This window comes from Schistocerca gregaria, chromosome X, assembly GCF_023897955.1.
Source record: "Schistocerca gregaria isolate iqSchGreg1 chromosome X, iqSchGreg1.2, whole genome shotgun sequence".
Classification (NCBI taxonomy): Eukaryota; Metazoa; Arthropoda; class Insecta; order Orthoptera; family Acrididae; genus Schistocerca; species Schistocerca gregaria.
Genome location: NC_064931.1, coordinates 539718449 through 539727874, shown reverse-complemented (window position 1 = coordinate 539727874; position 9426 = coordinate 539718449).

Below are 9426 nucleotides of genomic sequence, written 5' to 3'. Positions count from 1 at the left end.
CTATGATTCGGATGCATGCGATGTTTCGCTTGGGAAGGATGTTATAAAGCCGTTTTATGCACTCCCGTGGCAAGCTGCCTCGCCACTATTGCACTGGCACTGTTTACGTCAAACCTGCTCCCACACAGATTCTGTCGGGAACAGATTTCGGCACCCTGCGGGCCCCGAGAGTACCTCACCGTCACGCAGACAGTTCAGAAAGACACGTGTCATATGAGGACAGGTATTGCCCTGTTGGAAACTGGTACCATTACGCCGTCGCATGAGATGCAACATAGGGGGCAGTGGATGTCCACGGCGAACCATTCTGCCGTCAGAGTTACCTCAATCACCACGAGACGTGACGTCAAGTTATACTGGTTGGCTCCACGCTACGACGTCAGAGATAACACAGTTATGACTCTCCAAAACATTGACAGTCCTACATGTTGACAACGTAGTTTCGACTACGCTGCTGCAGTTTCACTGGGAACCCCTTGCACAGTCCCAATCTCTCTCGATGGGATTTCCATATTTTTGGAGCCCTGAAGAAAGATATTCGTGGCCGTCCATTTCTTTCGGACTTAGAGATGCACGCCAGCGTACAGTCATGGTTCCGTAGGCAACAGCAAAAACTTCTCCTTGAAGTCATTGACCATCTTGTCTCATAGTAGGATAAATATATTAACACCTATGGCGATTACTTTTGATATAATAAACAGCTTACTTACGTTGTTGCTATCTCTCTCGCTTTCATTTGACAGCCCCTTGTACAGTGTGAACATTAATTAAACCGACAAACTGCAGGGACTGATTCCTGACTGTAAATGAAGGATAAAGAGACCTATGAACATGTTTCCGTGAGTGGACGCTATGAGTGCAACGACAACAAATGGTCCTGGAAGACAGCACAGAGCTGTTTCGCATCCACGTCACATCAGATATTCAAAGTGGTCTCTATGGGATGCAATGCAAGCTGTTGTCATGCAGGGTACACATAATCGTACTTTGGCCTACACCATGTTGTCGGTCACTTGCCTGGAACTCGTACTAGGGTTCATCTCAACATCCTGTAGACCCGGACCACCAAATGTGGTGTACGCACAGTTCGCCGCCTCTCGGTACGTACGCCTGTCTGAAATGATCGATTATCACACAAACGCCCATAACGGGCTTGAAATATTGTGTGGTGTGGTTGGTGTCTGTGAAGGTACTTGTTTTGGCACAGCCGTGCTGCCTCTCGACTCTTTACATTTGCTTGGCCGTGCACAAACACCCTTTCGGCTTGTTCCCGACATGAATACCGGACCATTCTGCTGCTTACAGTACGCTGCATCAATTACAGAGTCAGCAACACACAAGGAACACACGGTATGTCGTCAGAGGAACTCTCATTTGTCGGCTCCATCTACCGTGGCAGCGATGAATCTCTGGACATACGTTGATACAACCTTTTTTCCTTCATTTCCTGGCGGAAACCGTCCGTGCAGTTCTTCCGATTTTATTAATGTTCACCCTCCAAATACAGAAGTCAAACTTTCGAATAGCGCTGCCATACAGACAAGATAAACACCATGTTTCGTAAGCTTCCTGCACGAAATTTGTCGTTCACTCAGAAAGGCGCACTAATCACTTTGTATCACTGTAGATGGTGCAGAACTGATAGTAGGCCAATTTGTGACCCTCCACCGCGGAATGTTCGTCATGGCAATGAAGTGATGAGGACGTGTCAATCGGTTATACGGAATCAGCGTAGTAAGATGAGTCGACGTGATGGAGTGCCAAAAGTGTTGTACGATTTGTTAGTGTATCAACCCTGACTTATCAACGTACGTATAAGGAATGGGGTACACCTCGCAGCAACTTAACATGGCGTACAGTTCAAATGGCTCTGAGCACTATGCAACTTAACTTCTGAGGTCATCAGTCGCCTAGAACTTAGAACTAATTAAACCTACCTAACCTAAGGACATCAAACACATTCATGCCCGAGGCAGGATTCGAATCTCCGACCGTAGCGGTCACGCGGTTCCAGACTGAAGCGCCTAGAACCGCACGGCCCCACCGGCCGGCTGGCGTACAGTGTTCGTATAAATATCGTAATAGACATGATCGGTGACGACTGTAACGCCTTAAGAATGACATTCGGTTTTCAACGTGACGGGAGCTGTTACTGTCAATGAGTACAGGTCCACCTCAACCTGTTTCCGAGCGTTCCGAAGCGAACAGCAAGCAATGCACTCTTGGAGTGAAATACCTCAGAAAAGGTCATTGCTCAGCACTGCACACCAAGCACCAATTCTAAAATGGGCCAAATAACACTGAAACTGGTCGTATCTGATTGGAGGTGTGTAGTTTGGTCCGTCAAGTGGCGATCTTGCGTCTGTTCAAAAGATACAAGGCGTCGAGAGAACCAGCTGCCTAATAAGGTGTTAAAGCCGTGAAGGGTGAAGTTCAGTTCAGAGGTGATCTGTGACGTTTCTCTGGGTGCTAAATTGGGCCCGCACATTTATGTTGTCACGGACATGAACCGAGTTGTTTATTTCAACAGTCTAGGTTATATATTGTTGCCCTTTCTTTTATGTCTTGAATGATGAGTATTCTATGGACACTCAGTCCTTCCAGAATAACGGCCGTGTTCACAGGATAGTACACACACGTTTCTTGTTTGACGAATACTGAGGCACCTTATTGCACCCCAACTGGTGGGCAAAACCATTCGAATATAATGCCACTGAAAACGTCCGGTGCTGTGATACAAATTCTCTTCCTCGCGGTTTTGGGACCGTTACCAAGGCCGGAGGTGTGTTATACAGCCTGTGGATCACTTATTGTTTAGTGACCTTACGTTGGCATATTTTGCACGTACTTAAATGCTTGTAACACAAGAATGTTTTGTGTTACATACTATTTTAAGAGGACTGGAATAGGATCAGACGTGAAAAATCTGGTGTCAGACACATAAATATGTACAGACAATAGAGACAATATTTCTGAAAGTGACAGCCGTAGTTGGGAACAACTTGGTCCAAAATGAACTCTGCACAATGGCAGGTGATGGTCATCGTTAGCATTCTTCGCTGTGGAATGAGGGTGCTGAAACGTAAGGACTGATCTTACTATGCCTTACGTAGTTCCACTTGGCACGATCGTCCTTGCTGGTTGAGTATAGGATGTTGATCACTGGACATTGACGAGTATTTAGCACTGCTTAGGAGGATGTAGTGGGAATGGCCGAAATGTATAAATCTGTGGAATGGCTGGCTGATACTCACAAGAGGTCTCTTCCTGCGTTCTATGAGATAAGAAAGAGCCGAGGACTTAACATAAGGTATCATTAATGTAAGGTGACATTAGAATACATGCACGACCAACACGGAAAAGTGTGCCTACAAACCATAACGCCTAGAGAAGTTTGGAGGTGGCCTCTATTAAACAGTGGAAGTCACATGGCCGATGAGGAAGTGTGCTATCTCTATCCTAAAAAGTAACACAATACATGCTACTGCTTTATGGATACATCATTCGCTTACATGATTGCCAACATCTGGAACCTCGGACAGCGTCGCACGAAAGTGCTAATTTCATCCACGGTCAGAATCAACTCATTTGTGGAACGCAAGACAAAATTTAAATGGCTCTGAGCACTATGCGACTTAACTTCTGAGGTCATCAGTCCCCTAGAACTTATAACTACTTAAACCTAACTAACCTAAGGACATCACACACATCAATGCCCGAGGCAGGATTCGAACATGCAACCCTAGCGGTCGCGCGGTTCCAGACTGAAGCTCCTACAACCGCTCGGTCACAGAGGAACGCAAGACAGACTAGTCGTCTGATAGTTCCGTTAATTAACTGGAAGGGTCTCTTTGTCGGGCCCGGATTCATTCCCCTTACACTATCCTTCAGAAAACCGGTTTGATTGCAAATGCCAGCCTCCCTCTCATCTGACAGACCGGATGTCACTACTTCAATACCACTACACCAATTCAGTTACACGGAAACCAATTCACGTTATTAGCTTCATCAACCTAATTCATATGAGATTCTATACGTGCCGCTTTCTACGAAGCACATGCGCATATCTAAACCAAACTGCATACCAGAAAGCGTAAAACGCATTTCAACATTGTGTCTCCCAGACTAGAACAAATGGCCCTACTTTGTGCATCACTAAATTAGAAATCAGTAAAAGTATTGAAACAGCGGCTGAGTTTCAGAGTGCCCATGATTCCTGCAACCAGGTGGGCTGCCGACCGAATTATCGATTTCACGGGCTTCAAGAAGTTCCACGAATGTTTTAACTTTCAAGCCTTACAGCAAATCAGTCCCTTCAGTAAAATGCTAGAATTTACATTGTTCATTTCCATTACTACTTCAGCCGAATCGCACAGAGTTGGCAGAAATAACATCGTCTACATGCTACATAAAAAGAAGCTTGCGTAGAGGATTTCTCAGTCATAAATCACGTTGGGTATAGGCTCCCAATGTAAGAAAGAGAAATGTCTACCACGACATGTAAACCGAACTGTCGGGACTGCGGTTTGTCATTCGGCGATGTTGGCCCTCGCACTGTTCGCGATGCCACGAGTCTCATATGAATATGGAATCGATGGGCTTAGGATGCCTTTACTCGACGCCATTCAGGATCTCAGCTGCATCGTATGATTGGCGCCGGAGAAGTCAGGCATATTGTTCACTCGGCCATACAGGATCGTGTAGAACGTCCGATACATTGAGTCCGGTATTAACTCGTCTGCAGGAAGGCAAGTTTCCGTACGGTCTGTTGGGCGCACTTCTGGATTATCACGGAAAGTCGGCACGGCCAGAATTCAATGGCTTCCATTCACGCGGCATTAGGAGCAGGCTTGTCGACATTAGGGCACCCAGTGGTAGCGCTGAACACAGGAGAGGCTTTCTAACGAGTTTCAGTCTGCATACAGCATCAGTATGGACGTATCTGTAAGTAGAGGCTCCGCAGGTTGGCAGACTGCGTTCGTCATTGTTATACGGGCTCTGCCCTGGACGTGAAGGTGTGGGAGGCAAGGTCATCACCTCTAATTTAGACAACAGCATTTACACTTTTGATGTGTTGAAATCGGTGGCTGAGCCCTGTCTTTGACATCTTTGTGGTGTTATCTTTCAACAAGATAATACAAGACTGAAAGTTGCCCTTGCTGTCCTCACCTACTTACACATAGTGTTGCCATTCCAGCACGTTCTCCGATCTCTCACTCACTGAAAACATCCGATCATGGGTTGCTGAGAGACTAGCACACAGCCACTCGTCACTCATTAAGATTAACGAACTCTTCCACAGAACTGAAAGAGCGAGGAATGACGTACCCGTATTTGTCATCGAAGCTCTATTCAACTCGATTCCCAACGAGGTAAGAAGCATGGTTTCTGCCAGAGGTGGCACCTGTGATACTGAACTTCGCACTCTATATACCCCAAATCAGCTTAAAAATTAATCGTGGTATTTTACTTCTATACTGTCAACGCACAATAAGACAAATTTCGGTAAGTGTTTCTTTCCATGATGTGGCAGTGTTAATAGCCAGCAGCGTACCTTGTGGAGCGCGGTGGATTACTAACGTACTAACTTATAAATCATGAATACTAACGAAACAGGATCTCAGCTCCAGAGAACCCACGACTCTTGCAAGTAGCACACCTCATGTAGATTCAGTGTTTCTTTCTGGTGGTCGTTAATGACTGGGCCTCTTTTAACGTTCAGGCCTTTCAGCCACTCAGCTTCAGGAACAGAAAGAAGGGATCTTCTCTGGTATTGCGTACTGCACCCAACAGCACTCTTCTGGGAAGTCTTGCCTTCTGCCGGGACGTCTTAATTTACAAATAGCACTGTGATAATAAAACAGAACACGGCTGCGTGTGAAGGAAATAGAGAAGATTCAAGAAGAGCAGGGCGTTTCGCCACACTTTCATTTTCGGTTACTGTGAGAGTGCCAGTGAGATACTAATCACACTGTAGTGGCAGACGCTACAAGAGAGGCCTTATGCATCACTTTGTGGAGTACTGCTAAAATTTCATCAGCGCATATCACTATAAGAGTCAGTTGAAAAATATATTGCTTCCTCCTACATCATGAAGGTAAAATTACATCGATTCGAGCTCATACGGAAGTCTGCCTGCGATGGTTCCTTCTGTGCTCTGTTCGCGAATGGAACGGGAAAGTGGTAAATCATAGTGTTACAGTAAGTAGCCGTGCGGTTCTAGGCCCTTCAGTCTGGAACCGCGTAACCGCTACGGTCGCAGGTTCGAATCCTGCCTCGGGCATGGATGTGTGTGATGTCCTTAGGTTAGTTAGGTTTAAATAGTTCTAAGTTATAGGGGACTGATGACCTCAGAAGCTAAGTCCTATAGTGCTCAGAGCCATTTGAACCATTTTTTTTTTATCCTCGACATCAAAAAAATGTGACCCATTGCTTATAAATAAGCAGAAAGATCCACTACTATAAAACTACACGATTGCAGAATAATCACTGGATTACGTCCATAATATATCTATGATTGTGCTCTAGAAGTGAGGAAGAGAACCGTTATGAATGACTGTTGAAATTCCGAGAGCGTACGTCCCTAGAGGACTCAACAAATATAATGCCTCCTTCTACATACACTCCTGGAAATGGAAAAAAGAACACATTGACACCGGTGTGTCAGACCCACCATACTTGCTCCGGACACTGCGAGAGGACTGTACAAGCAATGATCACACGCACGGCACAGCGGACACACAAGGAACCGCGGTGTTGGCCGTCGAATGGCGCTAGCTGCGCAGCATTTGTGCACCGTCGCCGTCAGTGTCAGCCAGTTTGCCGTGGCATACGGAGCTCCATCGCAGTCTTTAACACTGGTAGCATGCCGCGACAGCGTGGACGTGAACCGTATGTGCAGTTGACGGACTTTGAGCGAGGGCGTATAGTGGGCAAACGGGAGGCCGGGTGGACGTACCGCCGAATTGCACAACACGTGGGGCGTGAGGTCTCCACAGTACATCGATGTTGTCGCCAGTGGTCGGCAGAAGGTGCACGTGCCCGTCGACCTGGGACCGGACCGCAGCGACGCACGGATGCACGCCAAGACCGTAGGATCCTACGCAGTGCCGTAGGGGACCGCACCGCCACTGCCCAGCAAATTAGGGACGCTGTTGCTCCTGGGGTATCGGCGAGGACCATTCGCAACAGTCTCCATGAAGCTGGGCTACGGTCCCGCACACCGTTAGGCCGTCTTCCGCTCACGCCCCAACATCGTGCAGCCCGCCTCCAGTGGTGTCGCGACAGGCGTGAATGGAGGGACGAATGGAGACTGTCGTCTTCAGCGATGAGAGTCGCTTCTGCCTTGGTGCCAATGATGGTCGTATGCGTGTTTGGCGCCGTGCAGGTGAGCGCCACAATCAGGACTGCATACGACCGAGGCACACAGGGCCAACACCCGGCATCATGGTGTGGGGAGCGATCTCCTACACTGGCCATACACCTCTGGTGATCGTCGAGGGGACACTGAATAGTGCACGGTACATCCAAACCGTCATCGGACCCATCGTTCTACCATTCCTAGACCGGCAAGGGAACTTCCTGTTCCAACAGGACAATGCACGTCCGCATGTATCCCGTGCCACCCAACGTGCTCTAGAAGGTGTAAGTCAACTACCCTGGCCAGCAAGATCTCCGGATCTGTCCCCCATTGAGCATGTTTGGGACTGGATGAAGCGTCGTCTCACGCGGTCTGCACGTCCAGCACGAACGCTGGTCCAACTGAGGCGCCAGGTGGAAATGGCATGGCAAGCCGTTCCACAGGACTACATCCAGCATCTCTACGATCGTCTCCATGGGAGAATAGCAGCCTGCATTGCTGCGAAAGGTGGATATACACTGTACTAGTGCCGACATTGTGCATGCTCTGTTGCCTGTGTCTATGTGCCTGTGGTTCTGTCAGTGTGATCATGTGATGTATCTGACCCCAGGAATGTGTCAATAAAGTTTCCCCTTCCTGGGACAATGAATTCACGGTGTTCTTATTTCAATTTCCAGGAGTGTATATCTCGCGAAGTGACCATGAGTATAAAATTAGAGAGATTCGAGGCCCCACTGAGGCTTACCGGTATTCGTTCATCCCGCGAATTATCGGCGACTGGGACACGAAAGAGCGGAAGTGACAAGTAGTACAAACGTACCTTCCACCACATACCTGAAGGTGGACTGCGAGAAGTAAATATAGCCGGCCGCGGTGGTCTAGCAGTTCTAGGCGCTCAGTCCGGAACCACGTGACTGCTAAGGTCGCAGGTTCGAATCCTGCGTCGGGTATGGAGGTGTGTGATGTTAGTTAGGATAAGTAGATTTATGTTCTAGGGGACTGATGACCTCAAAAGTTAAGTCCCATAGTGTTCAGAGCCATTTTATGAACTTCCCAAAATTTTGGCATGTAAGCATATTCGCTCTCTTTTTAACATGTAACTCTCAGCTTACTCGTAAGAGCTCCCCTATTTGTAATTCTCCCTCTCAATAGTCCATCGCTGTAAGTCTCTCCTACCCATCTACCCCCACTTTCCAGTCACCAGTCACTCATTCAGCCAAATTCATAGTCGTTATCTCTTTTGTCTCTCTGTCACTGCCTCCTGTCTCACAGCCACACTATTCTTCATTTGTCGTACTACTAATGTCTCCTCCCACTGTCGCTGTTACCCTCTTGCTATATGTTACTGCTACCATCTCTTTCATTCCTTCCCACTGCTGCTGATTCTTCTCACTGTCTCTCTCTCGTTGTCATTATCATAGACTCTGCCTCTCATTATCACTGGCTCTCACCCACTTCTACCTTCTCCTTCTCTTCAGTCCACTCCCACTCGCACTGTCTCCTTCACTCTTTTCCTATTACTGTTCTATCACTGTCAACTACGTTTCATTGACATTTTATCCATCTCTTTCTTTCACACAGCCATTGTCTCTACTGCTCTTTGTATAGCAAACCACTGTCTACTCAGGTTTCGTCCCTTTCCCACTGCCACAGTCTCCTCCTCTCTCAACATAAAAAAGCGTGAATATGTTCAGGTGCTAAAATTTTTGAGAAAGTTTTTAAACGTGATGAAGGTAGATTTGGGCAACTGGTACCCTACTTTCCAGTCAGGCTCTTTTAAAACAGGAGAATGTTTGCCTTTTTTGTGCTTCGATGGAAACGTTTTCCTGTCGGATTCTTTCTTTTCCCTGCTACAGCAGAGCATGACACTCATATGATGTGAACTTTATGTGCCACTAAAAGTTTGACACTTTACTTATGTGAAATATAAATAACGCAGAATTAATATGGCATCCCAGGCTATATTGACCACGCACAAAAATTTTACATGTGCTTCAGTACTACAACATGGCGTTCTCAAAACCCTTCTGCTTGTAACGGAGACACTTTATTCGTGCTGCGTCATT